The sequence below is a fragment of the Sinohyriopsis cumingii genome, chromosome 1 (genome assembly GCF_028554795.1).
Source record: "Sinohyriopsis cumingii isolate HCF-2022 chromosome 1, ASM2855479v2, whole genome shotgun sequence".
Taxonomy (NCBI): domain Eukaryota; kingdom Metazoa; phylum Mollusca; class Bivalvia; order Unionida; family Unionidae; genus Sinohyriopsis; species Sinohyriopsis cumingii.
Window position 1 is genome coordinate 47,836,168 of NC_142961.1, and position 26,752 is coordinate 47,862,919.

Consider the following 26,752-nt stretch of genomic DNA (forward strand, 5'->3'; position numbering starts at 1 on the left):
TTCGCCGGTCTCAAATCCTGGTAGTGTAAAATTTAATAAATCTGCTTCAATTATTTTATAATGATCAATATATGCTTGTTTGATACTATTTTTTTCTCCTGTATCTATATAATTATTAGCATTTATTACTTCAATAATAGTCTGATTAAAATATTTAAGATCTAATACAATTTGATTTAAAAGTTGTATCGTTGCAATGATCTGATTTTTAGATTGATATTGGAATACTCCAGGATATAGTTTTTAAATAAATGTGCTAATGTCGTTAATGTAGTTGTGTATTCAGTTCTAATTTCGTTAGACCTTGATCTGAAATCTCTTTCATAAACAATATTAGTTGAAGTTTTTACATCAAAATCAATGATAGAAAACGGTACCATAGGATAATATTTTCCACCATTAATAATACGAGTATCCCTACCAGTCCATGGATAAAAATTTCGGTATTCTGGAGTTGTTATAAACTTGGCTTCGTCCGTGAGAAATTCAATTAATTTTGGTTCTGGTGGTCCTTCATGCACTGGGGGAACGTCCGGCCATCCTAGTACGGATCTTATCGTGGATTGATAAATATCAACGACGTAATCAGGCGAGTTTATTTCGATTGCAGAAGATAGCATTAATCGATATTTTTGATTCTTTTCCGGTTATTGATTTTATTCTACGAGCAAATTCATCATTCATTTGTTCGATCTCATAACTGCCAGTTGGTAATCCAACAACGATCCAATCAGGTGTTCCATCTGGTTTGTTTTTATTAGCAAATACAAGTGAATTATTTGCTTGTGTACCATTAAATGATTTCGATCTGATATTTTGCCAACTATGGTATACTCGTAATTGCGCTAGTGCAATTTCATTCGCGCGAATTGCATTTGGAAAATTGATGCTAAATTCAGGATTAATCGAGCTTACCGAGATCATCGTGGTCTTGTGCGGGGTTGTGTTCGTCACGATCTGCTGGAGTAATTCCGTCATTATTAATACTCGTACCTTTAACAGCACTGTTATATATTTTAATCATTTCTGAAAACTCAAAATCAGATATAATTCCATCACTGAGACTCGCTGATAACAACGAAGATAACTTCGAGTATGCGACCGTCGCTGTATTAATGGTATCATGTAATCGGATAATTTTTCATTCGTGCAAGTACATATTTTTTTTGCAATGATATTGAGCACACCTGCAATCGTTGTTGTAGCTGAAATATAAATAGTTACAGCTACTGGTGCCATCATTGTCATTGTTGATAATATCACACCGGTTTCAGCAACAACAGCCGATACTGAATAAACCATCACGTCGACGATAACTAGTCGTCGTCGATATTTCTTTACTTTTACTGTATATTGTTCGACTCGATCTTTTAAGTTCGTTTGCCATTCACGCGCTTGATTGTACCTAAATTTTTGAACGTCGATTGAGGTACTCATATTTTATACAGTAACCAATTGAGGTGTTTCAGCTACAAATTCCAAACACCACCAGTAAGATGTTGAGGTTAATTTCTTATCAGCTGCTTCCAGAATAAATGTTTCTTCGTTTCCTCTATTTAATACAACAGATACAACCCCGGAAAACTTAACAGATGAATGACGCAATGGATTCGTTGTATATCTTTCAAAGTTTGCAGCACTGAACACAGACAGCCTGTACACGCCAGTGACTGTTGCGGTATATTTATAGTTTTATTTTGCTGGACCATGTTGCGAATCCCGATGATACTGTGTATACGATGTTGGTAATATGCCCGGGAGTAACCCCGCCGAGAATTTTAATCAAACTGGTTTTATTAAGGATCTCAGGAATCCCCGATACAATATTTTGCTGTGTTTGTTTGATCGTGTCGATGTTCGTCTTGATATCAACGGGTTTTACGTCAACGGTGTACGGATTACCAAAATATTCCTCTGCGGTTTCATAAATTTTTCTAAAGTTCCTGCGAAGATTTGTGAACGCGTTTGTGTGATCGTCATACTCGGCCCGCAACGTGGATAATTTACCATCTACGGTGTTGTAGTTGACGTCAACGTACTTTTTTGTTGCGGCATCTTCGTCGGATGTTGGATCTCTTAAAACTACTATCTTATTCCCGTTCATACTGAGCTCTTCCGTCATTGTGTCACCGGTATTTTTCACGCGATTAGCAACACTTGCTATAATTTGATCTCTGATGGTTGTAAACGATACACTTGAATCCCTGATTTTTCCGCTGTCAGTAAACACAGGGATATTATCCGTGACCGCACCAAGTACTCGTCGAATTATATCATTCCATTTGATATTCCTGGTTTTTAGTTTACCATATCGATCCTGAAAAATAACAACCTCATCTGGGTCAATTCCAGCCAGGTTCATAATATCGGCGAGTTCATCTTTAGTCGCGTACTTTGACAGATCAATGTCATCAGACTTTTTCTTAACGCCGGAAGAAGATCTTCTGCCGTAAATATCAACCATTATATAAGATCTAAGATCTAAGATCTGTTTAAAACGAATCGGTTGCTTGTATAATCATGCACGACTTTATGTGGCGGTTTGGATGATTTTGATATAGCGTTAAGTACATTAATTACTTCACGGCCGCATATTGGCGGATCTGTCATTGGTTGTGTGGGTAGCGTTGAATACCAAACTTGCGCGTGAAGTGGTGCAACATACTTGATAAACTCACGCGGTGGAGCTAACCCGTATGAATCAAACTAAACGATTCCACGTGGATCAACGGCGTATGATACCCAATGAGTACCGGGTCCTGAATTCGAGTCAAGATTAATGATACCTGTTTCGAGTATGTTCGGTTGTTTCGGTAATTGATCTCGCATAAAAACACCTCTGAAGTTTTTTATTTTTAATCGTTTAGCAGCATCAAGTAAATCAAAATTTGATGCTGGAGCGTCTAACGAAGTGATCCTGGAAGCCTCAGACCTCTTCCCCAACGAGAGCCTGGCAATCTTAGGCCGCGTCCATTTTTTTGTACCCTTGTACTGTTGCTTTCTTTAGAGCCATTTTAGCAGCTGTTCCAACAGCACCTAATGCGGCTGCCTTTGCTACGGCTGGAGCGGCAGCAGCTTTTAACGCTGGTATTGCTGCGAGAAGTGGAAAAATACCGCCGGTTTTAACTGAGTCCTTGATCGCAACCGCAGAGAGATTAAGTTTGACTCCTGTTTTTGATTGTTTTGCGCCGTTGAAATGTTTAAGTTGACGTTCTGATAATGATAATTTATTTTGACCACCCGTGATCTGATCTCGCTTTAGTGATATTTTCATTCCGCAGTTTTTTTGCTGAATTTGATTGAAGGTTTCTAATCTGACCAGGAGTCAGACTGACACTAACATGATGATATGGCATTTTATGATAAATACTTGCCACGCTCCAAAATAATGATTAAAGATTTTCCACTGGTGCATCAACGACCCTCATTCGACCACTATCACCTTCAAGTAACATGGCTTTATTACTGAGTATAACCGCGATTGCTCTATAATCAACACCACCTGTATTTAACGTTGCTTTAAGATGTATATCAACGACAGATTGTTTTGATAGATCAAGATGCTCCAGTGAAAAATAATAAATCGGATACAAAGTTCTGAAATCATACTGTGATATTTGCAACCCAGTATCTACATTTTGATCACGTCCCATGAATGACATCAAATGATGATATACACGTCCTATATGATTTTGTTCATAATTTAGTTGTAAATTTTCTGTTGGTTCTTGTTGTCCGTTTATCCGTAAAGAAATATCTGTGATACCTAGTTTATCAAATATCATATGAGAGTGAGTTTGTGAGTTTAAACGATCATGGTTCTGAAACGCAATAAAAATATGCCGTGGTGCAGAAACACTTTGTTGTGATGCTATATGCCATGTAAACTGACCGTTAACATCAGTTTTATACTATCTGTGCTTGTTGTTAACCATGACAACAAGGATTTACATCCTGTGTCCATGAAAGAAATCAATTTTTGTTCTTCTGCGATCGTTGGAATCATTACCGGCATCCACAGTGAAAGTTTCGATAATATTACTTTACCAGCATCACCAATAGATCTCCACAGAGCATTGTTATCATTACCCTTTCTTGCAAAAACAACCGTGTGTCTAGCTCCAAAAATAACCTTTTTAGCACTCCTACAAAATCCAAAATTATGCGATAGTGGAATTGTACATGAAAAACTTCTATTGGCTCCTAGCAACATATTTGTACGCGTTGCAAATCCCAAATTGGAATTTTTATTAGAACCATGAACCACTGGCGCCACATCAGCATCATCGGCAGCGGCAGAGTGTTTCTTCGGTCGTTTTATATTATACAGATCGCTTTCATGGTTACCAGAATTATCTTTTACAAACATCATTGTGGGACCTGCTGATCTTGTATAATCATCAGAATATCTTCCTAGACCAATTATTGTTGTAGCAACGTCGACATCTTTCTGAATTGATTCAATATTTTTTCCATCGATCATATATATGGTGCTATCAAATAATGCCATGATCCCGTTGTTGACAAAACCAACTTTTACTGCATCTGCGTAATTAGTATTATCCGTTTTTACTATTGTACCTTCTACCTCAATAAAAGCCTCGGCGGGTAGAAAATATCTACTTGTGTCATGAACTTGTAGTTCAATTCTTCCACGTTGATCTGGTGTTCGAGCGTCATAAGAATAAAACTGATAATCACGTACCGATTGATCTTTAATGACAGGTGCTTCCATATCAAATGCTGTGTCGGATACGCGCTTGAACATTTTATTATAACTATTTCCGTCTAACACGTTGATTACCGCGTTCGGGAAATTCCACTTCGGGAAATTCCACTTCTGGAATTTCCACTTCCTGATATCAAACTTGAAATATTATTCCTTGGTTCACCGAGTCCTTGATCTGCTAACGCTGCCAGTTTTTGATTTGCAGCTTGATTTATTATTTTGCTGACATCTGCGGACATAATTTAAGTACTTGGTAATTTTACTGGTTGTCGTTTTCGTCTTATTAATCGTGCTAGTCTATCTTTGATCGCCGAGAACACATTACCAGCAACATTGACAATTGCACCAGGAGTTTTTCACGAACAGTATCGATAGATTTCATCGATAATTGTTTTGCAATAGGCGCTGCTTTGGGGGCTAACCTTGTAAATAATCCCTGAATAACATCACCAAGTCCATCTCCGTAAATTGCTCTGTAGATTGGTAATCGTGAGTTTACCGCTCTGACCTGTACGGATTTACGATGATTATTGTGTACGATCATCTTATTTTATTTACCATTTATCTAACAACTAGTCACTGTAATCATCAACGAGCTCATCGATAAGTTCTCGGTATATACCGATATCCATGATGCCGCCGCAAAATAATCGCTGGCAAATATCAGCTGCTTCATTGGTTATTTCTGGTGAGTTATTTCCGGCACGTTTTCCTCCTATAAGAACTTCTAACCGCGACACGTCATTGAGGATATTATCGGGACAAACAAAATTATTTCCCAAACCACTTCCGGTTGCTCTTTCTTCCTTACCTGGTGAGTATAATCCTTTCCTTCGTCTAATTTCATCCAATTCCAGATCTTCCCTTTCCTTTTGTTTTCTTGCTTGTTCAATTGTTTTAAGTTTTGACATCAACTTTTTCTGCTGTGAAGAAGATTGTTGTTGTTCTATTTGTTGCAGAGGTGGAGGAAGTTGATAAGAAGGTTCCTGCTGGTAAAATTGTTCTTGTTCTAGTTGTTTTATTTTCTCTCTCTAAAGTCTTTTTACTTCTTTATCAAGATTTTTATATTCTAGATCTCTGGCTTGTTTTTTGTTTCTATATACGCGATATATCCATTTAATAAGATTATCATCACTTACTTTTTCATGACTGGGTTTTAAAATATCAGATTTATTAAGTATACCAAATAATATTATTTCGGGTAATTTTTCTCTTTTAGTATTTTTAATATCTTCGACAAACCCTTTCCTAAATCTTGCAATCAATTCTAAGTTTTCTTCAATTGGTTTGGGTTCAGGTGCAAGTTCTTTTCTCACGTCGGCGACTTCAGTACGAAGTTTTCCAATATATTTAAGTATTTCTTCATCGACAGGTGGAGGTTGAGCTGCAGCTATATTAGTTGGAAGGTCTCGTAAAATCTTTTTTGTTTGTTTGGTTCTTCTTGCTATTTTTTCAGTCTGCGCTGCAGTTTGTTTTGATACCGGAAGAAGATCTTCTTTGATGCCAGTTGTAACTTTCTCAGTAGCTGCAGTGACGGGTTTAAATAGTTTTTAGTGTCTTCTTCGTACTCAACTTGTGATTGTTGCTGCGCTCGTAAGTTTTCTCTAAATGAGTCTCTGACAGGAAGAAATTTTTTGATTGCTTCTAATCGTTCTCGAGCTATCCTTGCAGTATGAGATTCCGGATGAACCATTTTATTATAATATAATGATTTAATTATAGCAGCAGAGAGGGTGGGGACCTCAATTAAGACGTAATTGCGTAAAGCGCGTGCATAATAAACTAAAAAAAATCACCAACTACAATGGAGTAATATTAATTAGAAAAATTCCGGAGAGATTTTCTCAGTAAAGTGTCGATGCTTTTTTAAAATCTGTCGACGCTTTTTATTTTTCGATCGTTCGTAGGAAGGCTTATTTCGGTTTTTGGACGCTTCCAAAATTGGTCTGTCCACCCTCTCTGCTGCTCCGAAGCCTCTAACCCACCGAGATTTCTCTAACTGGGTTAGCTCATTTTGATATTTTATTTTTGATGTTTGTGTTTTCAAATTTTTACACGTGTTCGTTTACCGACCTGGACACTCGATTTTTGTCGTCACCTTCCCAGCTCCTATAGGGTGGTCTTCTTCCCACGTTAGAGCAAACCGCTAAAGCAACAGGAAAAATAGCAGAAAGAACTAAACAAAAAAATAGAGATTTTATTAGAACTTCCAGGTGAAATAGCTTTCGTAAAAGGTTAAAATAACTGTTATATACCTTCTATACATTCCACCTGAGACTCCTAACGCGTTTGTATTTGTTGTTTGACAGAATCACAGACGGGAAGATATTTCTTAATTGCCTCTAGTCGCTGTCGAGTAATCTAGCTGTGTGAGATTACATAATTGATATAATAATGATTTAATTACACCACACTACAGCAGCAGAGAGGGTGATGACAAATCCGAAAACAGAAACGTCAAAAATGAAATAACAAATTAGAGAAATCTCAGTCGGTTAGAGACTTCTGTTTGGCGTTATTGACCTTGTATTTTCATTGTTCGTAGGAAGCTTTATTTTCGCAAATGGACCCTTCTAAACCTTGTACGGTTCAACCTCCCTGCTGCTCCTTGCAAGTATGTATTATCACTTGCCCATCAGTTATAAAGAATAATGCACTGCAAACAATATCTTCATATCAGAAAATTATGGAAGAAATTTCACTAGAATATTACTAGTATTAAAAGAATTGCATTATTAATTTATGTGAGCGGAATTTAGTCATGGACGTCACATTAAAGCTCGCACTGACGGAGCTAATATTGTAGCGTCATAGCATCCATCCAATTATGATGGCAAAACAAAGAGGGATATGAATTAATGTATGATGGGTATGTGAGGGGAAAACTCATTTGAACATGTCTGGTGACAACTGAGAGAGAAACAATGTTAAGTAAGGTGAAATTAATGGTGTGTGACAGAAACGCACAAACAGGTTTGCTTCGGCTGAGCCCGGATAAAAGTCCAAGCAAAAATATAGATAAAGGTTAAAAGGGTAGAATCCCATACAACATACGGGTATTTTTTTTATATAAACCGCCTTGGAGGGCCTTCCTTTAAGGCTGATAATCAAAACTCTTCTCCGTATGGATAACATCAGATACATTTTGTCTCGCAGGTTGTACGTCCATACATTTAAGAAAAAGGTATTTTCTTGTCAACGAGTACTGGAAAGGCACGCACTCTGATTGAGATCCACCCTTGAGGAAATTTTCTGTTGGTTTGGAGTTTAACGGCTCACAGCCGAAAGGCTATCTAATGCAAAACCAATGGGAGTAACGTAAGTTGTATAGAAACATATTACACTCTCCACTTTGGCTGATAATGTCAGGATTCGAAACCGGGACCATGGAATTGCAAATAAGACACGTTTCCTTCAGGTAGGGATCGAATAAATGTATCCCGTACGCAAAATACAAAGTAGTACCTCAGCTAAGACTTATTTAGTATGGGAATGCCATAATGACCTAATTGAATCGAAGATGTTTCATTACGGGCAAAGCTTGACCCCTCCCCCTCTCCGTACACATGCGTACTTTTTTACACCCCCACCTGCGTACGTACGCTTGACGCACCCACCCACCCCCAATTCTATAGAACGGTATATATTTTTAATCCACGCAGAAACCATAAAGGATTAATAATATTAACGTGTTTAATAAAACATATTCCACTGACGTTGAATGTCTGGCTGCATCAAAGAAATACTTTGCATAACTTGAAACAGTTTGTCTAGTGTCCGCTCAAACGCCGACAGTGGAACATGTTACGTATTAGACAAATTATTATCGAGGTTTTACTCCCTCCGCGTACGTATATTATCAGTAGACACACACCCAATACGTAACCGTATGCATTTGGGTTACCCCCTTCATGCGTACGTACTAAATGGATGCCCCCCCCCCCCTTACCTATCAAAACGAGAAATCAGTAAACGTGATGACATATGATTTTACTATTTCGAATCTAGTTTCAAACATACGCATGCCACTAAAAATTCTCAGAAAAGAAGACAACGGAACTTTATTTTCAAACCAGATCTAACAATATACATTTAGATTAAGATAAAACAAATTATTAGTGCTGGTGGTGCACCGGAAAAAAAATTATTGGAAAGAGCGGGAATAGAAATAGAAATATTATGATCATTGCTTTGGATATACACGATATTATGGGATGAAAAGATAATGTACGCAAGTATTTTGAGTTTCCATGGAAACAGAATGATTTAAAACACAAGTTCTATAAATGCCCCTAATATGGTGTTGCTGTTGTTTTTATTGTTGTTATTGATTAAACGCATTTTTTTATATTCCACGCTATACATGGCGGCGAGTATAACTAGTAGAGGAAGAAACCAGGAAAAACCCAGGAAAGAACCGCCTACCCACGTGAAGATAGTGGAGAACTATCTCATAAACCCATGTTGGCCTGTGTATCTAACTTAACTTATACATTAACATTTGTGTAATTTAGTAACTCACTAAATTTATATTCATTAAAGGTTTTGATATACATCTTATTTATATATTTTATAATTATATCTGCAAAATGTTGACATTGAAAAGATAGTGAAATTCATCACCTATACCATAGGCACATAACTCATTTACTTGTAGATATATCCAAGTTTTGCTCATTCAGTTTTGATAGGAAACCTGTGATTCCTTATACTGAACGTTGTTAAAAAATTTCTACATTTGCTGACATACGTCTTAAAACAGGTTCGAAATTACAAGATTTCAGAGGTACTAAAACACAAAAGAAATGCTAGTTTTGTATACGCTGCTGTTTCAGTTTCATTGAGACTGTTCTTAGGTTAGAAAACAGTTGAGAATGCTTTAGATGATCATAAATTATTTATACTTATATTGCATAAAATTTCTTTGATAAGGAAAGCTGTTTAAAATTTGATGAAATACTTCCTATTAACAACAGGATCCTGGATAAACTATAAACGTGTGGTCCAATCCCACTGCTGTTTGTAACAAAGTAATAAAAATATTGAAACATACAAAGGACAATCGATATCGTTTATTTTCAGAAAGTACATCCTGTGCACGCACGTTTTAAATGTATCGACTACTAGTGATTATTTATACGAACTGATGTATGCATAACATATAGAAAAGGGAAATGAATTCAGTTGTTTTTAAAAATATCCCTTGATACAAGAATATATATAGATTCAAATGAGATATCAAATGAACATGCAATGGAAAAGAATGGAACGTCTTGATTGAATGTGCCTAACAAAACTATTGAAATATAGTGCGAATTAATGCAAGTCATACGTCTCACCATTGTTTTCTACTTTTTTAAATGTTCACTGAAAGATAAATGTACATATAGCTGCTGAGGAAGAGATTACACTTTTAATCTCGCGCTCTTTTTCGTACTCTAATCGCTGGAATCAGATGATCCGTCTGTGCTGTTCTGAGTGTTCCCAAACGGATTCTCACCACTCGCTCGGTGCACCAACGTGCCGCCAAATGCTGAAATGACTTGTTTCTTAATCTGGGACATCATCTGGTTTCTAACATCATGAAGCAATGAACATGACCTCGTCAGACACTGAGTGATATCCTGCAACGTCTGAGAGTACTTCAAAAATGAGTCGAGACCAGCTGCTTGGGCTTGGCGAATAACGGTGCCGGCTTGGGAACATACAACTTCCAGGCTACTCAAAATGTCCATTGTATGTCCTGAGTTGTGATTACCAAAGCTGAATGCTCGAGCGACATTTGGCACCTGGTTCCCGAACCCAATAGGGACAGAATGCATGGACATAGTGTTCTTGGCTGCTGGGAGACCGAAAGAAACTGAGGTCTGCGGTATAGGCTGCGTCATTGCTGTAGGGATCAATGGTCCAACATAAGCTGCAAATCCATTCATGGCAGACGACAGCCCAGTGGGAACAGTGGGTCTGAGAGAGGGGTACATGACACCAGGTTTTGAATACGTTGACGCCCTGACATGAACACTCTGAGAAACCTCCATTTGTGGCTTTGCCATTTCGTCCACAAAATCAGCGAGCGCCGTCTTTGAAGAAAGATCTTCCATTTTCACATACCCCATTGGTGGTATGATCATAGGTGCACTTGAATCGCCTAATCCATTTTTTATATCCGCTGAACAAATAAAATATACGAAGCTCGAAAGCAAAATTGTTGCTGCCTCGATTACCCTGAACATCTAAAGGAAAGAAAAATATGTTCAATTAATTTAATATGAAGCCATTGTAATATTTTTTTTAAACTTATTGTAAAATTATATTTCAATGTTCCCATAATAGCTTCAGGTCCTTTCGAACTAAGCTGTTGGTGAAGCTATGGAGACACAGCGCATGGCTGTTCTGAATGCTTACAAAAATTCTCAGAATGTGGAATTTCTAACACGATATGCATTAAGTATAAGCATCATGGTAGTTGGCCAAGCACAATGCGTCATCATATGTGTACAAAGAAACCACAAAGCAGCAAGAAAAGAGAAAACAAATTTGATCAACGATAAATATAAATGCACATGAATATATCGTACTTTGTATCATTCTTAATTGATTGCTAATCATGACGTAATCATAAGAAATTTATAATTAAACACATTTGTAGAAAACAATACAAGTAATGGTCCTTAATCAATTGCAAAATATATTGTAATGATGCTCACTTTTCATTACGACATGATTACATTTTCATCATAATATCTACTGAGAAATAACATTGATTTTAAATATTAGACAGCATTTGAGTGAGAGGTGTATTTAACATGTGCCAATTCCTGTCTATGTGTATGTGTGTTTAACTGTATAATATAACTACTCTGCCCACATTTAAATGATTGTATTTGTAATAGAATACATTCTAAAGGATAATATAATTGCTACGCTCATACGTGAATGATCGTAATTATGATAGATTTCTAAAGAATAATATAATTACTACGCTCATAACTGAATGATCGCGATTGTGATAAATTTCATTTTAAAGTGTAATTTAATTACTACACTAATACGTGAATGATCGTAATTGTAATAGATTACATCCTAAAGGGCAATATAATTACTACGCTCATACGTGAATGGTTGTAATTGTGATATATTACATTCTAAAGGGTACTATAATTGGTACGATCACACGTGAATGAACGCAATTGTAATAGATTACATTCTAAAGAGCATTGTGATTACTTTGTTCGTGTGTGAATAACCGTAATTATAATTGTAATAATTTTTTCTAAAATAATTGCAATTTAATTGATTAATTTTGAAAATTACAAATCCATATGTGGGTTTTAAATGTTGCAGTTTAATTGTAATCTTTTGTTTTCATCAGAATAAAGAAGATAAGTTAGTATGTTAATACTAATTTTGGTTCTTGATCCATTTCTTCATTCAAATGTGCTAATGATATTTTAAGACAAATAATCTGCACAAGTTCTCATAACTTTCATCGTCCACTTATTACATGACATAAAAAATGAAAAAGTGTATAACCTAAAGATAAATAACCAGCATAATAAAATGAATCATACATAACTGCAAACGTACGAGAGAGGGGGAGAGATAATTTGAGTTGCAGATTATTTAAATTTAATGTATTTCATTTATTCTTGAGAAAATATTGTTTCTTATCTCATTCAGATAATCATGACATCACAAACGATGCTTTTTTAGTAACGACTGGAATTAAATATTCGTGAAACTTGGGTCTAAGAGCTCAGAAGGGTCGTTATTAGTTTGCAAGAAAATATAACAGATACAGTTAATATGTATACAGTTTTTCATTGGGTCAATATGTAACTGATTGACATATAGCGTTGGTTTGCTCCAATGGCAATATAAAAGAGTTACTGGACCAAGCAACTTGTCTTGGTGGGAATTTACAGTTTCAAATCGCTCATTGTTTTCTTCTTGTTTTAGAATTACAATATATAAATTATATAAATTCTGAAGTAATTGTCGAAACTGGTGTGAGGTTCAGTAAGTACCTATCAATCAGGAAATGTTACGAGACGTGTTCAACAATGATGCTGATTGATTGCTACAGTTTTTTCGTCCATTGTATATTGCAATGAAAATTGTAACTCTAAATTACTTACCGTTGAGCACACGCTTCGAATACTAGCAACCGAGTTGGCGTGGATGTTTTTATAACAAATCTTACCTTGTTTTTTATCTCCTAATTTATATACTAAGATTTGATTGGCGTTTAATTACACCATGAAGAACCTGTATCACGACTTGCCTCCATTTACTCATATACTATGTTTATATGATCATAAATACCACATTATGTATCCCTCCCACTTTTATGATAGCTGTATGCCCCTTTTGTAATGACATATCGTTCATTAGTTGAGAAAACCGGACATTTCAATTTACAAAGGTGAACGAGTTCAGTGTTGGCGAGCGCTTTTATCTTAGACCCGTCCGGTAACCTCACGTGCGCTTCTGTCGCCATTTTACATCGTGTTCATAAAGAAAATGAGCCGAATTCTGCCCCATTAATTTTATCGCCTTTATAAGTAGATAAACGTGACAACCTTCACTGTAGACATGCTTCTTTTCATTCCATGTTACCGGTAGTAAGTTTGTTTGTTTTGGTTTTTTTTACTATAACCACACTTCACGAGAATGGAACATAATTTCCCATTTTTGTTTGTGCTAAGATCGTGTGAAAATTTACTCGAAGAATCTTTCATTGGAATATGTATGTATGTATGTATGTATGTATGTATGTATGTATGTATGTATGTATGTACGTATGTATGTATGTAAGCATGTATGTATGTATGTATGTATCTATGTATTGTCATTGTTAAGAGAAAAGGAAAACATATAAAGACTTTTAATCTGCATTTTTTGGATAAATGACGGTAAATAATATATACTTCTGCGTAACTGAAGTCTTGCAGTTTCTTTTCTTCTTTGTTTCATCGTTTCTTTTCTTCTTTACATTCTGCTCTTATTTTTCTTTTTGCCTGAATTGTTTACCACACGTATAAATCTTTCATCCTAGATGATCATTGAGAATACATAAAACTAATTCATTTTGCTTTATACTGAAAAGTCCCAATCATTCTACCATAACTTTCAAGGTTTCTTTTACATGCAACATACTCAAGACGAATCACCTATAGACATTTATGCGCCTATTCTACTGTCTACGTCTCTGAAGTCTATATATTATACTTATGAGTGTGCAGTTTGATAGGTATCAAAAAAATATGTATATTTTTGCGTTTGAGATTTATGTAGGCTATAACTTTATAATTCTTGTACTTCTTACATATTATCCGTCCTTTTTTGTCTTACAGTTAGCAATGCTAATAGAAGTAATGGCAATGTGAGACTCCTACATTTGTAACAACTAATGTATACCGTCCATGCTATGGAGTTGGATAGATATAATGCATTTACTGTTAATGTAATAGTCATAATATAAATGAGAGGTGGGAGCTAGGATACTATTCAGCAGATTTATGAAGGCCATATCTTACACACACATACACACGAATATATATATATATATATATATATATATATATATATATATATATATATATATATATATATATATATATATATATATATATTAAAAGAAGTAATTCAAAGTGGGGTGATTCACAAAATTGTGTTATCCGTACCAAGAGCCAAGTGCTTTGACCTACCTACAGTCTAAAGACAAAGGAAGAAAACCATGGCAATTAAAAACAAAGCCATTAGAATATAAAAAGTAAAAAATGTACTAACAATTATACCCTGGTAAAGTTATACGTGAAGAATGTAGTAAGGAAAATATGTCTGGAAAATACTGTTGCGTGATACTGAAAAAGAAATAATAATAATAATAATAATAATAATAATAATAATAATAATAAATGTACTTAAATTCATGTAAAGATGCAATGAGTAATTTACCTAGGTAAAAAGTGTCTGAAAGATTAGTGTACGAAGTCATAAATTGAAACCTGGCTGAAATACTGACTTCTGATTAATAGTAAGTCTATGTCCTATAGATGAACGTCGGAACGAGATACTTGCAGTACTTTTGTTTACAATTTGTGTTTCCCTGTATATGTGGTCATGTCCGATGTTACCTTGGCACACACATTACAGTTGGTATGTGCCTGTATATGTATTCATGTCCGATGTTATCTTGGCACATACAATGCAGTTTGGCTTGCCAGTAGCTTCTCGTGGGTCGGTGGTTCTTCCCGGGGGTTTTCCGGGTTCTTCCTCAACCATTAATACTCGCCGCCATGCATAGCCTTTCGTGTGCTGAAAAATGGCGTTAAACCCAACAATAACAACAACAATGCAGTTTGTATTTCTCTGTATATGTGGTCATGTTCAATGATATCGATGAACATGGTAAAAAAAGCAGTTTGTATGTGCCAGAATATGTGATCATGCCCGATCTCATATTGGCACATGCAAGATGGTCCTTAACTTTTTAGGTATACCGTTTGCATCCATGGAAATGTTATCAATAAGCTCTTTAGAAGCTGGGAAGATTCAATCTGGTGTCAGTGCTTCCGAATGATATATTGGGGCATTAAGGTGGTAAGTAATCACAACGGGGACAAATTTGTTGCCTTGCTATGTGCATACTTTTAAAGTGGTTCAAGTTTTCTTAACAGACCCGGAAATGTATTTTCTCCAGTATTTTCATTTCTACGAAGAGCCAATTAAATAATCGTCGTGTATATAGCAATGGCTTTGAGACGCAATCGATGTAAATGTGATTGTCTTGGCAAACGATAACTTGCGGCAGAACATGCCATTACGAATACAAATAAATCACACTTACTCGCGCTCTGCGTTGGCAAGGCTCTAGACCATGCCTCAGATTCGTTATCGAACTCAATTCGCGTAATAAATTTAGCCGACCATCTTGCGATTCTTGCCAGCGCGAATGATGTTGACACCCTTGAGAAAAAAAAGACGATGCAGTCACCGTCGACGCCGACGAAAAATACAGTGAAATCAAATGAAATGATATTCACGATAGAAGCAATTGTGGTTTCTGATCCTCGTAAAGTAAAATCGATACTACACAAATTCTTCGCTAAATAAGTAATTAGAGGATCTTTATTATATAGGCACGTGTACCATGAATCTGTTCAACAATTTGCACCAAACTGTGGGTTAGTGATGCAAAGAGTTGCAAGAAAGCCAGACATGCTTGCATTATTAGGACTTCCTCCGTATGAGCCAGGACTGACAGTAAAGCCACTTCAAAGGCAAAACGATTGCATATTAAAATTCCTTCACGGTTCAAGCAAGCCAAAATCTCAGTGGTAGTCGCTGATGAACAGGATCAACGCCTTATTGCAGCTACTATTGCCACCTAGGCTTCCGCGTATGCTCGCCGACTAGTCCAAGTCACCAAATTTAAGTTACACCTTCGCATCGGTGATTTCGAAGATTACCGAGAAATCATTTCACAAGCGAACAAACCAGGTACAGAAGCTATGAAGTTTCTTGCAAACATCAGTCCGGAAATTAATTAATATTACAGGATTTTATGGCTTCACCGATCACATCCACGTCGGGCTCAAAGTGACCACTACTACTTTTACATGACGAGTTCCTCCACGAAAGGCCCCAAAAACACCAAAGTCTCACGTGGTTATTTTCGCAGTGATGCTAATGTCATTCTGCAACTTAAAGACTAAGAGGCCATCAATAATAAAATTGAAGAAAAATTTGAATCTTTCCTCAAAACAGTTCAGGACAGATTCCTTCCAAATTCGATTGCCGAAAGTTCATATTCAAATTACCTCGTACAAGACTTTCCAAAGGTTGAGTTACATCCCAAAACAAGCGTGTACTCCGCCTTGAGCAGTGAAAAAAGTGAAACACGACAACAGACTTTCGAATGGGCTATCTTGTCCGTGTTACATCTCGCTCGCAATAATAAAGATAAGCTTCGAAAATAGAGACAGTATCTGGGTGAACTCGAGTTAGGTAACATAGAATTCTCTATTTAAGTTTCTAACAATGGCAAGTCTACAGGATTCTATCCTAACATTTCCGTCAATGTGTTTGTTTTGCTTGGAGCAGTGGCCATCATCCGATTTGATTATCCTCACACGCACAAAACAAAGATTCTCGTAAGCGCTGCATGGTTAATCTGTTGTTGTTACAGGGTAAATATGAGTAGTATCACTATGTGTGGATAAAAGATTTTTTCCCCAGTGGTGTGTCGGGACAGCAAGGAGAAAATTTCCGAGTCGGCGTCGTCTCCATCTATTTAGCACCTAACAGTTGCTTGACGATGCTGGCTTTTAAGTCGTTGAAAAGCCGTTGCGTATAATCGTGCCAGAGCACGGCAAGAATATTTTGAAATTTCCAGCGGAAGAAGAAAGTTTCGTAAGTGGTTTATGAGGACGCTGAATACCTAAACGTTCCCGTGAAGGCTTTGCTTACTTAAACCCTGCTGTTCAGTCAAAGAGAACAAAAGCTGCTGAACAAATCCCATGCTGGTTTTGATACATTGTTTTCAGATAATGTGGTTCGGTTGAAGCGTTCATCAAATCGCTCGAGGCTACCGCGAAATAGATCTGTCAATAGCTTTCCTCACCCGCAGTCATGATTATGATGATGACATTAGTGAGTTTATCTGTGGACACTCATTTCTGGACCTCTGAATGAGCTTTCAGCTCCACCAATGCTTTCAGTTCCACAAGCTCGCAATCACTGTCGCATATATGGCACGTACAGAGAAGCCACACATAACTCATGCAACCTGCAGTTGCAAATTGCCCCAAGAAAACAAAAGCTCCTTTTATGCCTCATAAACCTTTGCAGGTATGATTCTCACTTAGTCATGCTAAAGAATCGCAATGGGCATCAAACGCATTAAAAAGTGTAATTCCAAACAGCGTAGAAAAATACATGACGTTTCTGTTGCCTCATTTAGAGTTCATTGACGCGACGCAGTTCCTCAATTCAGGCCTGACCAAGCTAGTTTTTAACCTTGCACGGAACGCTTTCCCCGATTTTGATGGAACTGAAAACTCCAGATTATGTTCGCTTGCTCGCAACGGATTTTAGACGTACGAGTTCATGAGTGACAAATTTTCTGAAAGTCAGTGGTCATCTATCGAGCCCTATTACTCGTAGCTGACAAAGGTATTTACGACGACGACTACACGCACCCAAACTATGTCTGCTTTGCGTTTTATTGTCGACATTTTAGTGACTACCATGGCTTATATTAACGCACTGACGTGCTATTCATCGCGAATGTCTTTCAGGTGTTTTGCGAGATTTGTGCTCGTGTACACGCTCGATCTCGCGCACTACTTTTCATCACCGGGAATGGCCTGGAACTGTTCACAAGCATCGACCAAGAGTTCTTTGTCTAATGTGCTATCCGCGGTGGAATTTCTATGGCAAGAGATCTCTAGGCTGTTCCGAAAAAAACATGCGTGGATTGATACGATTCTGCAATCCATCTATTTTGGCACGTCCGTGTTAAATTTGTCTTGGCTCTTCGTGCAAAAACCGCACGATGAAACCGAGGTTCGGTGACCAAGTCAAGTTCCTTTTTCACGGACAAGGACATGTTGCAGATGCACATCACCACCAACAACGTCTACGTGGACATGGATGAGGTATCACTGTAGTGCGAGTTTGTCATTAGCGAATACCCGAATTACTTTGTACTGTATAGCAATGTCTCAAACGTAGTGGAGAAATTCAAAGATGAATGAGTGTGCAAACCCATTGAAGAACACGTGTGACTGCGACTGAAAATGTATTCGATCATAATTGGTTCGGTACTCTCTAGATCTAAAAACAAATCAGTTTTAAGTCTGTCTCCGCTGCAATTATTCCGATTCCGCTTGCACAAATATTCTATTCACTATTGGACCAAAGAGCGGTTTCACGCTTGTTCCTCCGCGGACATTAAATGACTACATGTTGGCTACCCCGGAATATAAATCCGATCGAGATCGTGAATACATCGACTGACCACCCTGAATTCTAAGAACAACTATTCACACCATCTAACTCATCCGTATCGATACAGAACTATATTATCTTCCGAATCGCGTCAGTTTGGCCTTATATCCGTCGCAAGTGTGATTTCATTATTCAAAGCTACTCTGACCGCTATAAGTCGCATCATCCACGAGTGAGATCCTACGATTACTGGTTCACGAATAATCGTTCTTCAAGTGTACGGTTAAATCGGTCTTTAATAACTGGTTGGAATTAACGACCGCATCTCTGTACATGGTTTTCGTTGAGAACGTAGCCAAGGCTCAAACAAACTCTTTATCTGGATCCTCTTGTGGAAATAGCGTAAATGTTGGCACCCCACATCCATACATACTTTTGAACGCGTCTGCAACACTCGCTCGGCTCAGACTTTGTTTCTGCTGGCAACATCTACGACAGTTAACTCGTATTTCAATGTGTATCCACGATAGAGTTCGTGTTCGCATACACGTACCTGGTCGTGTGGGAGAAATAGGAAGTCAGCCTGGTAACTTCGTCGACGATCCTCACATCGAACCATTCACGGGAAATCTTCTTAGATGCGTGTAAATTAATCTGCCACATTGCTTATGTGTAAGCCATGCTCGAGAGACCTCAATATTGCGTATTGTGAACAGATCACTAGTACAATAATTGCCCGGTTAGGAGTTTCTGAAGTTTCTTTGCGGTTAAATGGTCTTCTGGATCGCTTGTAAAAGGTATGCTTGACTTCGAAGACAATGATGTTGCACTTGCATATCAAAAGCTGTGGTCGTAAATGTACCGACATGAAAACAACCAAAATAATACCTTGAAAACTTTCGAGTTGTCAGAGTTAGTGGTAACTCAAAGGCAGAGACCCCGGTTAAATATTTATATTTATCGCGGAGATTTCAGCTGTGTTGGCGGCTGTGACTTCCATGGTTCACCAAACGGTTGCGTTAGCATCCCTTAACGGCACATTCCGGATGGTTGTGGAAATATGCTTTGCCTCTGGCCTTTCGAGTCCATAGGCGGTAAACACGCTGGGTCTACAAAGAAAGGAAAAGATAGTTGATTATCCAGGTGGATATGGAGCCCAGGTCTTAGGTTGTGAACTCGTCGTTAACAAATTTTGATTTGCTCATCGTGACAAAATCACTCACGCACTTCCGATGCGTCCTCAAGCGGGTTGAACATGCATGGATAATCAGTCCGCACGTGGTAAACCGTCAACATCAACTTGGATACATTTACAGTACCTGGAACTCAACTTGGTTGCATACGCGATAACACTTGGGCGTCTTTCGTATTGTGACTCGTACGGGATTGTATGGTCAAGTGAGTTATTGATTGTTTACGTAAATAGTGGCTTTACAATGCCGTTTATCACTGTTTTATTCATCGCCTCCATTGCAAACACTGGTAGACGCTTCGATATGTGGGCATCTCTTCCTTGAAGAACTGCGCACTCGAGTGTTCACCAAGTTCACAAGAGCTTCTCGATTTCGTGTTGACGTGTCACTTAGAAACTACGCTTAGCATATATAAAATGCCTGCTCACATTTATGAAGGCGCCGGTGCAGCGGAGCCAAACTGGACTTGACCAATTTGAGCAATCCGGTTGTTGTTGGCGTCGACGGAAACAAGCATGTGATATTTCAAGACAAAACCTACAAAAACTGCAAACGTCCAACGTGTACATCAGCAACGTTAATTTGAAGTCCCGAGATCATCGAAACCAGGGAGACAGAGACTCTGGAGTGTCGGTTGCGTATATCAAAACTTTTGTTGATATAATCACGACATAGAAAGTTTAACGTTTAACAGGTCCGGTGATTAAATGAGAGGAAACCTTATCATGAACGGAAACCGAATCCGGCAAACGCAAGAGGCTATCAATGATATTGATGTTACGACAAAACAGTATGTGAATGCAAAAAGCAGTGAGCGATTACCTGATATCAAGGTTGTGACTGACAACCTCAGATTCTCTGGCAACATTTATAAGATTATTTATTGTACAGAAGTAAACTCTGGGCTAATGAGATATCCAAGAACAGACTAACGAGCTCAAGACACAATAACAGTTATAAAAGTAGCTTTAACATAGCATATTATGGAAAACATTAATACATTGTAAATGTTATATATAATATAATTTACAAAACATGAACAATGTCACGAATATTTTATATGAGAAAAATAATGATTATGATGTTATTTAATAATATAATATAAACAATGTCACAATTATTAGATTAGAAAACACATTAAAATGAAAATCGCATGTCTTAGTGTTCGAGTATAAAGTAATATAGTCAACTTGTGACCATTCCTACTTAGATATTTCATCAATGGAACTATTCCATAAGAAGGCACGAAGGTCTATAATCTTTTATTCAGCTGAGCATATCTCTTCTTTGAATCTTTTGGCTGACCGAATCTGGACTCTTGGCGTTCAATTTATTTTTCAACTTGGTCTTGCTCTAGGCCGAAATGCTCGATCAGCTTAAAATATAATCTTGACTGCAATCAACAGTTTGTTGCAACGACCTTTGACAACCTTCACCGAGTTGTTTGTACGCGGTAGACTATCAACGATGCGATCATGCACGTTCCACAAGTCGATGGGGAAGAGAGGATCAGCTCTGCGTTTTCTCCTGCGCCTTCCGATACAAGTATACTCCCACCAGTCCATGAGTGGTGTAATTTCTTCTGGACAAGCCTCTATGAAATCTTCAGATGCAGGATGAACTTCGCTTATAAGCACGATACTCAATAGCAGCAACGTCTTTACTTTAATCTGAAATTCCTCATTGTCGCGATACAGCAGCGAAAGACCTAATTCCTTAACCTAACTCAAAAGACATTGACCAAGATGAAAGAGACAACCAATAAGACGAGTATCCGGATAAACATGCTGTGTGGAATTTTGCGTAGCTTTCTTAAAATCAGATATAACGCCTGCTGGCTGCTATGATGGTTTAAGATCTTGGAGTTTTTCGAAACGCGTCTGTGTGTTCTTTCTGCTTCAATGAGAATGAGACAGTGGATCAAAGGCATGACCTTGTTATCAATCAATGCATGAATTGTAAAAACCTGATTTTAAAAAAGTAATGGCGCAACTTTGAATCGACAAACCAGTGTGCATGACGATCCAATAGATCTAAATTCTCCCAGGTTCCGAACATTAAAATTAAGTTGTCATCAAGTGGTCCTGAATCAGATAGAAAGAAAGACTCACCTCTTGTCATCGTTTGTAGACTAACAGGTACCTGAAGTATCTCGATATCCCCGATGGTTTGTGGATTTGGATATGGAATTGTTTCCGTTTCCTTCTATCAGCATTTTCCCTATCCTTGCGAGATTTTAACAGTCGACCAATAAAATAGCTTTGTCTTTCTGTGAATCGATCTTCTCCATATTTTAATTCGTGTTAAAAAAAAACGGAGGTTTTATCCCCTAAGTAATATATAGATTTCATGATCCGCTCATTACTAACAAGTAATTAAACAGTTTCATATACGATGCTACATATGATGTTTTTATCTGAATCGCATTGTTTACAATATCTGAGTATACTAGTTAACAGTCAAGTCCCATATCCGCAACACTCTGTTAATGACGTTTTTGTTGTCGGGGTGAAATTGATGGCCTCTTTTGTCGGCGCTCATTTGTTGTGCGCTCTTTTGTCGCCTATCATATGGGAATCTTTTAGTATACAATCAGTGGAACAAAGACAATCAGTGGGAGATCCTGATGCTGAAGCTAAAATATTAGAATCTATGGATTCTTTTCATAAGCCAGATAAGTCATACAAGCGTTTTTAGGTTTCAGGCTCGTTTATGGTGAACACGTTCAAAAATATAGAGATACATGGGATAAATGTTGTGGATGAAGCATTCTTAGGACCTGTATTTGAAGACCACTAAACTTTTATACATGACGGACTCGACACTTGAAGAATTTGTCTCAGACGATGATGTGGTTGGAGCTGGATCAGCTGAGAGAGCATGCCAACATCGTAGACAAATTTGTTCCACTTGTCAACTACCTGCATGAGAACGGGGTTAAGAAACGGTAGTACAATTTGAAATTTCATTTCGCTGATGTTCAGGTAGAAATCGACAATTGGAACCAGCCTGGTGAGAAATACCCACTCGAGGCCAGCTTTCAGTGATCGCACTTGCACGCGAAAACGTTTAGGGATTGTTTCCACAGCGGTGAAGTAGAATTCACCGACAAATCCGGCACGATAAAATTCTCCGTCAATTATTAAAACGAAAGAAAAACTCACGAAGATATTCAAGAAAGACGCTTTTACCCGAATAATGGTTCTTGGACAAAAGCAGGAACTATCGTTGGCAACATCAAGCAGGGGTATGATCATTGTAGTTCCAGATGAACCGAAAAGCGTATAAACAATCGCAGAAGCTATAAATATTCCCCAAGAAAATATTTATATAATAGCATGGCAGTTGTACCGGTGAATAAAAATGATTGGTTTGGAAGTGCGTGTTGCACCCTTTTTTTTGGGGGGGGGGGGCACCAGACAGATGCCCCCCCCCCCACCTAGCCAAAGAATAAAAGTGTTTTTATGTTTCACTGAGTCCCCCAGATATGTTGCTTTGTTTTTTAAATTTAAACAGAATTTCGATCAAAAATTTTAAATGAATTTTTGACGGGGTATTTATTTCCTAGTGTATTCTATAGGATTGTTCTTCCGAGTCGGTTTCGATCACCTGACTCGGAGTCCCTCTCCTAGTATCTTTGTTACCTTGGCTAAAGGTTGCCTACGTCCCGTGTTTGCTATGTGTGAATGTGCTATATGTTTGTTCGTGCTATGGTTGTGTTCGTGTTGGGACAGCCGTCTATATCGAATTCTTCCCCAGTTGTCCTGTGATTCTTATAACATGGATCTTCTAAATTTTGTACATATTTATATTTCCAAGCTTTTAGAATAAGAATTTTGAATTTTGGGCGAAGTAACGGTGTAATAATATTTTTAGGGGGAAAAAAAACTACTATTGTTTTAGTGTGTGCTATGTGTGTTTCGTTCTTCGCAAATCTATATTCTGCTGAGGTCAGCTGTGTTCGAGAGAGCTCCATATTTACTTTATTGTTTTTACTTCACTCTCTCGAACTTGGCTACCTTTATTTATTTATTATGTTTCCGAAAAGGGTTGCCAAAGATTTTATTTCCTATACAGTTGAGTGACAGTATAGGTGTTAGTATAGATTGGTTTCTTTTGTGTTGTATGTCTACTTTTCCATGTCGCATGTCTGTTCCTTCCTTCCTAGCTCCATGTGAGTGTAGGTCCCTGTCCTATAATTCTCAAAGATAAAAGAAAGGTATTAGTATTCAATATACATTTGCTTAAGTAGAAATGGAGAGGTATATGTTCTACTATTATCTATCAAGAGTAGGCAGGAGTAATGTCCCATTGGGGTAACTGCCGTTGGTAGTTTATCATTACATATGCCTCTCACTTTAGTTTATTTTCCTATGACTATTATTTGGCCACAGGCCATCATTGTTGTAACGATATAGTCAGTAATTTTATACAGCGTATTTTTGGTAAAATTCCCATCAAGATATAAAATGCTTTGTTGTTTATATTTATCTGTTTTGTTTATTTCAGCTATTACCTTGTCCCTATTTATTTTTGTTTTTTCACATTGTATTATCACATGGAATTTAGAAAACGGGCCTCTTTTACACAGTGGACATTTTGGCGGTACTCTGACCATGCGCCGTCTCACTGCAGCCTCTCCTGTCAACCATGCATTGTGCATGTATTTAAAGCAGAGGCTTTGAATTTTAAGGGAGCCTAGTTTCATCCAGTGTCCCCATGCTCTGTCCCAGTTAACGTATAAATTTTCTTTTTCTGCCGTGCTTTTAATATTTTTTGTTACGTCCTCCCTTATCCAGTTATATGCTAAAGTTTCCTCTTTATTCCATAGTTCTTTTTTATCTCTATATTTTATTAGTAAATCTTTAATGTTTTTGAATTTTCTTGGAATTTCTAATTGTTTTATTAACTTATTATTTTTGTAAATATCGTCCCTATTTCTTATGGAGAATCCATAACGGTATATGTAAATACCTTCCCATGGACTCTTTGGTTCTAGTCTTAGCCTCTTAAATTTATTTAAAATATTGCCGGCTTTAAGTAGTATAGGGCTGGGGAGTCCTACCCCTTCCCTTTCTTTAGCTTTATATAGTGTTTCTTGATTGATATAATGAAGTTTAAAATCCCAAATGTAGTCTATTATATTATTATCTATTGTGCTTAATGCTTTGTTACTAATATCTATAGATTTTAAGATATAATTAATATGGGCGTACATGTATGTTTTCGCTACTTGTACTCTCTCCATTAGGCATAGTGGCGTTAGTGCCCAGATTTTCATATTCTGTTCGATTGCTTCTCTTATTTGTCTGCAGTTTTCCTTCTCTTCATTTTCTCCAAAATTGACTCCCAAAACTTTGACCCTTTTCTTGATTAAATGTGGGGGCAAACCTGGGTGGTTACCTCTCCAGTTTCCTATTTTGAGTATTTCCGTTTTGTCGTGATTAATCTGTGATCCTGATGCTTTGCTAAATCTGTCAAATTCTTGGATCAGGTGTTTAAAGGAGTTATGATCCTTAATAAAGTTTGTACAATCGTCGGCGTGTTGTAACATTTTCACTTCTTCTTTTATATTCGGTATTTTAATACCTTCAATATCTTTATTTAGTTTAATGCTCATGCTTAGTATTTCAATCGCTATTACATATAATAGCATAGATAGTGGGCAGCATTGCCTCACCGATCTTTTAATATCAAATTTACCCGTCTTTGCTCCATTCACCTGCACTCTTGAAGTTATTTTTTGTACAGGATTTTGGTCCATATTTGAAATCTGTTTCCAAAGCCAAATTTCTCTAAGACTTTTTGTATATAGTTGTGTTCTAATCTATCAAAGGCTTTTTCTTGGTCAAAAAGTACCATGGCAGCTTTTTGTCCACTATCATTTATATGTTCAATAATTGTTTTTATACTTAATATATTATTTTGTATATCTCTGCCTTTGGGACCACATGTTTGATTTATATTTATTATTTTCCCCATTTCCTTTTTTATCCTATTCGCTAAAATTTTGCTTAGTATTTTATAGTCCGTATTTAGGAGGGAGATGGGCCTCCAATTTTTAAGATCTTCCCTCTCCCCCTTTCCTTTATACAGTAGTGTTATTATCCCTTCCCTCATACTCTCTGTCATGACATCATTTCTAAGTAAACTATTATTATACAACCATTCAAAGATGAGCGACATCTCACCACAGAATTTCGCATAGAAGTCCGTGGTGAATCCATCTCCACCTGGGGATTTTCCTTTGGTGAGGCTTCGAATACTTTCCACTATTTCTTTTTGCGAGATGAACTCATCACATAAGTCTTTATGTGCTGATGATATCGTCTCACACTGAATATTTTTTAGATAGTCATCAATTTTGTAGTCTTCAATTTTTTGAGATGTGTATATTTGGGTGTAGTATTCCTCAACGTATTTGAGTATTTTATTTTTATCAGTAGTTTTTTCCCCATTAATCTTCAAGGTCTCCATAATTTTTTCTCCCCCCCCCCCAATCTCTTCTCGCTTATACAGTCCTTCCGCTTTTCTGTATATATGTGTGAATTTTCCCGCTCTCATTTCATTACCCTTGATGTTTTCTTCTATTATTTTGTTTAGTCTATCGTTTAGTTTTTTTTCCCATATCTGCTGTGTTTTCCCTCTTTAACTGCCGTTCAATTTCCTCTTTCTCCATTTTAAGTTTTTTTACTTCTGATATTTGAAGTTTCAATAGCTATACTTTTTATTTTTAATTTAAATTTATCCCATTCTCTAACAATATCCATGTTTCCTCTTTCAATAAACCTTCTTATTTCATTTTTAATTTCGTTTATAAAATTGGGATCCTCCAATAACTTATTGTTAAATTTCCAGCCCTCTTTTCCCCAGT